At 31.1% G+C, this 9,081-nt stretch overlaps 1 protein-coding gene across 1 annotated transcript in view; it reads left to right on the plus strand.

The window, feature by feature from the left end:
* The first annotated feature begins 1,061 nt into the window (after positions 1–1,061).
* LOC108694561 (transient receptor potential-gamma protein) overlaps positions 1,062–9,081 on the plus strand; it is a 116,081-nt gene continuing 108,061 nt past the window's right edge. The window contains exon 1 of the mRNA XM_018204124.1: positions 1,062–1,119. The gene's annotated coding sequence lies outside the window, so the exon portion shown is untranslated. The remainder of the gene's footprint in view (positions 1,120–9,081) is intronic.

Below are 9,081 nucleotides of genomic sequence, written 5' to 3' on the forward strand. Positions count from 1 at the left end.
TATTGAATATATGTATATTTATACAATTTATATTAGGATTTATATCAGTATAAATTTATTTGTAATATTAAATCAATAATTACAACTTTAACGATGTACTAAAAAATTTTCAGATTAAAGCATAGTATTTAATTAATACTTAACATTGATAATTACTTTTTAAAAAATGCTGAAAAATGTTATTTTACACATACATTTTAACACTATATATTTTATACATATTCAGAGAGTTTCGCAAAATTTAGTTACTTATACTAATATATACTAAGAAATGAGTTAATATTTCTGTTAAATAAATTATTTTTTAAATTTATATATCTAGTTTCTTATCCTTTTAGCTAAGAAAAAAATATATGATTTTATATTTCTTTTTAAAAAAGAATTGCTTTTAACGAAAATTATTACATATTTTTTCGTAGCAAATTGAAGTAGAAAATTATTCAATAGATTTATAAAAATAATTAATTAATATCATGTAGAAGACATGAAGTCTTCTATATTGTTAGGACTTAATATTAAACAAAACAAAGGTTAGAAGAGCGATCTTCGAAAAGCAGCAAAAGGGAAACTTTTCAATCATATTGGTAACAGGAGAGTGCGAGAGGAGAGGGAATTCCGGCAGGTATTATCTATCTGTCCGCATGATATCGCGAGAAGACCAGGGTGGAAGTGGGGGGTGATTCCGAGAGAGTGCCGGGACGCCTCGGTTCTCGCGCTCAGTCACCGCCCAAGCCGTGCCGCGACCGATTCGTTGGTGCCGTTGCGGGAGAAAGAACGAGAAAGAGTGGTGCGTCCGCGTGCATCTCTTTGTATCGAATACACCTTAGCCGGTTACAATTTTTTTACATCCTCTCATTTTCTTCGTAATCTTCGACTCTCAGTGATCACCTCTCTCGTTCGTGAGATCGCGTTTAATCGGTTGCACGCGAGCGGAACTGGGAATCAGTTATCAGCTTTTATCTTTTGAAGCTTTAACGCGGGGGGCAAGAAGTGGTAGTGGTTCCGCTGTGTCGTGGTGGTGCATCTTGCCGGCGCGGATCCTGAAAGTAACGCGTTCCTCTGGAGGCACTCAGGAGACAGTCAAGATCCATCGCCGCTCGGAGATGTCGGAAAGTCAAGGTCAGTACTGCTGCATCCGCGTACACGCGTGCAGAGCCAAGGCGTGTGCGGAGCGAACGGAGGAGATATACACTTTTAATTTAACTTCGAAATTACTACTTAAAATTGAAATGTTTTTGAGAAAAAATTAATATTTTGTAGAATGTAATCTTTGATTTTTTTAGAGCATGAAAAAGATAGAATAAAAAGAAAAGAAAAAGAGCGGATTTCGATTTCGATTAAGATGTCGAATCGTTTCGACTTTTGTTAAATGGACTTTGACGAGAACGCGAATCGTTTTATAAGATTTTTTTTCGTTTTTACCCTTGGGGCGCTCCCCACTTCTCGGAGAAAATATAGCGGTGGCGGATAAGAGACGCTCCTTTTTGACGGCGCGAAGAGTTAGCGGAGTAAATTCAAGTGAGTGGAAGTGGGTCACTGAGAGTTCTTAATTTAATAATCCCGGTTTACTTCCCAATCTCCTATTCACTCGGCATTGCAATATCCATAATATTAAATATGATGCGCAAGATGTTCAGATCTCGCGGTATTAATTGTTTAATATAGTCGGCCTCTTCTACAGAGATCCGTTTGACGCTCTTATCAAGACTACTGTCATTAATGGTTTAATAGTAATGGTTTAACTGTAGAAACTATAGTACAGATCAATATTACATCATGTTTTATTAGCCTCTATGGATTCATCATGTAATCTCCAGGTACTATGTCTGTCGAAATCATGTTAACCCATTTGCATCCACAATTGCAACAGACTGTTTAAATCTGAAAACCATCAGCCTCTAACGTTTTGTCATTTATTAGCAATCTTGTAAGTGAATTACATTACTACATAATTTATTTTTTTAATTTATTATTTTTTATTTAATTTATTATTTAATTTATTAATTTATTATTTTCGATAAAATTGTTTATAATCGCAGTGCAAACCTATTTTTATATTTAAATATGCATTGAGAGAAAAGTGTTTAATATTTAGGATTATAATTATATTATATATTTTCGATATATAGAAGTATAAATATAATAATTACTACAGCAATAATAGATAAACATGGTTAAATATAAGAAGACTGTTTTTAGGATAATTTTTTTTTCGCTAAGCAATTCTTCCATTGAAATATTTTCTAGATTTTTCTGGTTTTTGAGATATAAGAAAAAACATTTTTTTTCCAATATAATGAAGTTTTATTGAAATTAAAAAACAAATTACAAATATAATTTTTTTTATATGACTTGAATTCGGTTTCACATATTAAAGTTTACCAGTCATCTGATTCAATATCCCTCTCTTTCTTTGTTAATATTTCTTGATTATCATCAAATTCTCGTGGAAACATTCATCTTGCTCATCATTTGTCGAATTTAAATTATTCGAAAAGACATGCTCTTATCTATATCTTAAAAATGACGTGTTACATCTTTAAAATTTGACCTGATTTTTATATGACTTGAATTCAGTTTCACATATTAAAGTTTACCAGTCATCTGATTCAATATCCCTCTCTTTCTTTGTTAATATTTCTTGATTATCATCAAATTCTCGTGGAAACATTCATCTTACTCATCATTTGTTGAATTTAAATTATTCGGAAAGACATGCTCTTATCTATATCTTAAAAATGACGTGTTACATCTTTAAAATTTGACCTGATGGAATTTTTTTGACAATAAATTCAAACTCAGAACTTTAAAATATATTTTTAAAAATTATTTCTTTTTCCTGCAAAAATTATTCAAACTAGTGTAATTATATTGTTTTTAAACATTTTAAACTGAATCATAGTCATTTTCAGCGCCAACCATATATTTTTTATATATATGGAACTATAATTATATGTATTATTTCTAATATTACAATAATAATACTAAAAATGAAGCTTTTAATCATAACTATTTACCATCCAATTATAACACATTTTTCTTTCAGTATGCCTGAAATAAATGAACACATTTCAAACGTACATGTTAAAATTTAATAATAATCCCTTAGTAGTATATTTGTGATAATATAATCTAAATATAATCAGTAGATTCATGAACGCAAATAATGTAATCTCGATCGTTAATCACTTGGAAATTAATTTACGCATTAAGACTGATAAGCTTGATTAACGTATAGTGAATCGTAACATATAATGAAATCTTCCCCGACATGAAGAGAGTTACAATAATCCGAAATAATTTGCAAATAATCATTACACAGAGATGAATGTATGGAAAAGATAACGCTATTGTGTTTCTTATTATTACGTGTTCGCAATTTATGCGAATACATATACTCCACGGATTCTTCGCAAATTTTGAAAATAATGCTCCGCGCGCGGACTTTCATCCTACCTAAATATTTTATCAGGCAACATGCGATACAGTATAGCGACAAAAAAGGATTGCCTGTCCGCGACGTTTACGACCTCGTCGCTGCAACTTCTTGATTAACATCGCCGGGTTGCGTTCATAACTACAGTTCTTCTAAAGTTCTTGTGGCGGCAATTTTGCGGGGCTGAACTTAGTTAGAGCTCATCGTCAGCCAACTTCCAAAATTGTGTTTTGATACACATTCGTCTCTTTCGTCTTTGCTCCCCTCTAATCTTTCGTGATTTCTCGCTGTACAATATTATCCTGATCCCTCGATATATTGGGAGGAAAAATCTTGAGAGATGTTTTATGTGGGATTTGATCGAACTATCGACAAAAGAGACAATACTGTTGCGAAATGTCGGAGAAAGTTAATTTAACTTTCGACGGTTTGCTAGTCAAGAGTGTTCTTATTGTCAGGAAAACTGTCAGGAGGAGTTCGAGTTCCGAATTTCTAGTCTGGGGTTATATAACATAATGTTGGTGCTACTTGAAGATAGTATTCAATGGATTTTAATTGAATTAAGTATATGTCTCATTGTTATAAATGTAAAAAAAGAAAAGAATGTCTCTTAAGCACAACGAGATAGAAAGAAAAAAAATTTATTTAGTGTGTCACAAAGAATGAAATATATATTAATAAGTAATTATGAAAGAAAACTTTTTAGCATTTTTACGAACAGTATTTTAATTTGAGTTTACGATTACACTACTGTTCAAAATTCAGCATATTTTATGTTTTTGCTTCATTTTTTATTTATAAAATATGAAATTATAATATTATTTTTGATCACAGAAGTATTCAATGAAGTCGCGAATTGCTGAAAAATAATTATTAATGGAAATTATAAGTAAATTCACAAGACAAATATTAGATAGAATATCAGTTGAAAGAAAAATCAAAATTTCAAATTTTGCGTTAGATATCGATAAATTTTTTTATCATGACGACTAACAATAAGAGAATGGAAATAATATACTCTCGCAAGTATATATTCGGAAGTATATATTCTCGCAAAAATTAAGTACCAGAACAACAAATCTTAGATTAAGATATTTGAAGAATTTATCGATAGAATACCAAGAATTTTGCTTCTATTATCAAAATTCAAAGAGATTAAATTTGAAGGAGTAAAAAATTTGAGAAAAAATCGGTCCTTTTTTCTAATTTTAGTAAAAATATGTAATAATAAATTAAAAAATATAATGCATGCGTAAACTGTATTCTTTAGTCTTTATTTTAGGAAATTCTTAAATGCAAAATGTGTGCGGAATGGTAGTATTTTTTACGAGAATTAAATGTGTGTAAATTTTAAATTAATTATTATATTATTATACTTTATAAAATCCTAGATGCATAAATCTTTATTGTAAAAGTGTTTTGATATATCTCAGGAGGTTAGCAAAATGTGACATTTAAGTTTCTAACATAATAAATTACTGTTGAAAGTATTCCCTATATATGCGTAATATAAAGGTAGCAATATGATGTGCCGCGAATATTAATTACGTCGCGCTAATTTCATGTTGTAATGCTCGCTATTCTCTATTCGTGCGATTCCCAAGTACACAGTATTTCCCACTGGTGAAAAATATGGCCTACACGCACGGGGAATCGTGAGTCATAAATTCAAGTTGGTGTCATCTAATTACCTCGCCTTCTGTTACACACCTATCGCTCTCGGGAGATGACAAATAAGGAACGTGATATAAACGCGGAGGATTCGCGAAACTAGAATTATAACGAGTACTTATCTTCTAAATTATTAACTTATTTTTTTTTTAATTGTACTGGATACTTTCGATTTTTTCTCGTACTTTTCTTTATTCATGGATTTATTAATTAAATTAATATTTAAGATCTAAAGCGATTGGAAATTTACTTAATATTTTAAATTTAATATTAAATTATTTAATATTTTCTTGATTTTCTTAAGTTTAAAAAATGTAAAATATCTTTTGTTTTTGCACAATTTCAAAGACAGTTTACCTGAATAGAATTTTTATTAGATAAAATTAATTTAAAAATAAAAATACTTTAAATTAAGTTAAATAGATATTAGATATTTATATGGAAGAAAATGTAATTCGATGAAACTTCGATTAAAAAAAAATCGAAACAAAAATGATCAAATGAAGCCTAGTTGAAAGAAAATGTACTTGTGATACTCTATATAAAGTCTCTAAGATTTATCGTGGCACTACTTTCCAACTACGGATTCTTTGATCAACTTGGAGATCGATTTTTTTTTCTGTGACAGTAAAGGTGACAGAAGGACATTGTTTTAACTTAGTCATTGCAACTTTTCACTTTACGGTACGTTAATTATTTCGATAATTAAATTTTAATCTGCACGAAACTTGTTAAAACAAGGTTTAATAGAAATCAATTGAAAAACAATGTTCTATTGCCTATCTATTTTCATAAGAATCTTAAACTTCTCATTTTTTTATTAACACTCTATAAATTAATGTGATTTTATTTGAAGTATTAAAGTAACTAAAGTACGTACAATTATAATGTCGAGAAAGCTCAGTAAAGTAGGAAGATTTTAAAAGATTTAAAAGATTTGAAAGGTTTTAACTTCTCGCAGGTTTTTTGTGTGCTGTTAGAAAGATAGTTTTTTTTTTAATATAACAGTTATCAGTATGACAAAATGTATTTTGGCTTCATGCAGAATATTTTTGCTGAAATATTTAAAAACTTAGGTTCAGATCTGGAAATAATTTTTTGTTTGACTATCAAAATAATTATGTAGAATATTGAAACTTGATAAGTTGTAAAGGTTTTGATATTTTTGCCCATTTGAATGTTTTACAAAAGAGTTATCATATCTGAATAAAAAAAAATACAAGAAAAGAATACATTGTATACTTTTTAAGAACAAATGATAATTTTAGGATGGAAGGGTTATAATTATTTATGCGTTAAATGTAAATACTTAATAAAGTAAAATTTCTATAATTTTTATTGACAATTCTTATTGATATAATTTTATAAATATTTAGTTTTACGATCTCAAAAAAGAGTACACGTACTCTCAAAAGAATATAGCTGATAATTTTAGTCCTCTATATATTTATTTAATAATCCAACAAAATTATCAAATTTATATTTAGCTGAATTTTTAAGTACTTTAAGAAAATTGTTCTTTCGTGTGTCGTTAGAAAGCAACTATTTATTTTCACATATGAAAAAAACATGTATCTCTCTTCGCGTCACTAACGAGAAATGTTTCGATATATTTCATGCCGGATTGCTTTCATATTTTATCCTTGCGCACTAAATTTTGCAGGATAGCTCTGCAAAAGATACGCTAGCATTTCGTGTCACGGTCTTGATCGACGAAAGTGAAGTCAAAAGCTACTAAAAATAGTAATGGAATCGTAGATCCATGATTTACCGTTCTCAAGATAATCGAAGCGAATCGCGAATATATCGATTTGTTTATTTACGTGTCAATCTGTGTTTGATCGATTTCGACATGTTTGTTCGAACCCAAAGGAATCTATGTACGGGCGTTTCCAGTAAAAGTGTCCGTTTATAGATTTTTCTTGCTTTTGAACTGTGCACGTGTATTCGATGTTGTGCGCCGCGTGACTGGAGGGATGCTGAAATTTAATAAGATATTGACATTTTTATATTTATCTTGTATTGTGAATATTACAAATATTGATGCTGTCTGATGTCTCTCTTCGAAACTTCTAGCACGTTGCAATTTTGCAGTAAGAATTATTGAAATATGAAAATAGTCTGTAAATTTGAAAACAGAGAATTAAAATAGAGCAGAAATGTATAAATGTTTTGTAATTCATCATAATTGTTTTGTATAAATTGTAATTCATTATTCTTCTCATTATTTTTTATTATTTACACTTACAACATATAATTGTATTCATCCTTCAAGTTATGTTTTATAGCATTTTATATAGGATTTTTGCACATCTTATAAATTTGCATATTGCGGGAAAATGTAGCTATATGTTCCTATATGTATTCTCTTCGGGCGTGTATTTTTGCATTTTGTCGCGTGTCGCCGGTGTTTTGCGACGCGACTGGGATTGATACAATTTAAATATCTCTACTTTCTTGAAAATAATGCGCATTTCCACGTTTATGCATCCTGAGAGTCACGCGTGCCTTTACGTGCGTCAATCACTCTCGCGACTTTATCGCCTGTTCTTCGCGACGTTTCTCCACATTGCAGTTGAGCTACGATGACGTTCGTAAACTTTGTTGTAAAATGTGCTCGCGCCAGGCGATTTGCAGTAAAGTCGTAAAGAAGAAAAATGCGTTTCGTCCGAAGTTTAACCCGAATGACTAGCATAAGCGAATCTACCTTTCTGGTTTTGGGGAAAGGCTTAAACTTCCTTGAATTGTTCATAAAATATGGAATAAGGCTACTTGATTCTGGTATAAGAGCTTAAGGTTGGGCAATTTTTCTTTTGATTTTCTTTTAGTTAAAGCATTCAATATATATTAATAGAAAATAAAACTCATAACGGTCAAAGCTGGCTTTTTGATGCTTAAATAATTTGATGTGAATATACAGGGTGCGTCACCAAAATCCGGACAATTTCAATTTTCCGCTATATTGTGCCTCCATCAGAGGTTGTTGTTGGCATCCGAAAAAACCTAATGTTTCTAGTAAAATCATATTCTCAAAATGGCCGCGATGTTGAAACCAAGTGTGGATATAATCGAAAAGCCGCGATCGAAGGCCTTCGCGCTGAGCGCTTGGAAAGCAACGGAAATAATTCGGTTCTGTGGATACATCACCACAAGATCAATCGTTTATGATGTTGTAGTAAAATATACGGCTTTAGAAAGTCCAACGAAAGTTTCAATATGCCAGCGAGGAAGAGTCATTCGAAAGAACGTACCGCGAGGATTCCTGCAGTCGTTGTAAGGATTCAGGCGCTGATTTCGGATGACGCAGAACAATCATTGCGCGTTCTGATGGATATAGTGAAGCCATGGATGGAAACTGTGGCATCCAGAAGGCATCCTGTTTTTCAGCAGGATGATGCATCGACTCATACGAGTCATTCAAAATTGGCTCTCAGACAACGTCGATATGTTTTGGTCCAAGGAATTCTGGCCTCCCAACAGTCCAGATTTAAATCCCTTGGACTACTACGTATGGAGCGTAGTTGAAAGGGTCACAAACAAGTCTCAATGCATCTCAATGTGACGTCATTAAGGACCGCTATTGAGTCGGCATGGACTGTATTACAGCGTGCATACGAACGCTTCAGATCGAGAATAGAGGCCGTCATTCAAGATAATGGGGGATATATCGAATAATTGTATTCTAGGGATCCAAGTGCCATGTAAAAGGATTTTTTGTAATATTTAATTTTTCATTAAAAACATTTTGTTTAAAGAAATTGTTCGATTTGTCCAGATTTTGGTGACGCACCCTGTACGTATCAAATCGTATTCTGCTAAATTATGTGCTGAACTGATTTTTCGATTGAAAACTGACGTTCTATCATATCACAAATTAAATTGTCTATCAATTTAAAAATTTGATGCTCATATTTTAGAAAAATATTAATGTTGATAAACATATTAAAATCTATAAAAAAATATTAAAATTATAT

Source organism: Atta colombica, unplaced genomic scaffold (assembly GCF_001594045.1).
Source record: "Atta colombica isolate Treedump-2 unplaced genomic scaffold, Acol1.0 scaffold120, whole genome shotgun sequence".
NCBI lineage: Eukaryota > Metazoa > Arthropoda > Insecta > Hymenoptera > Formicidae > Atta > Atta colombica.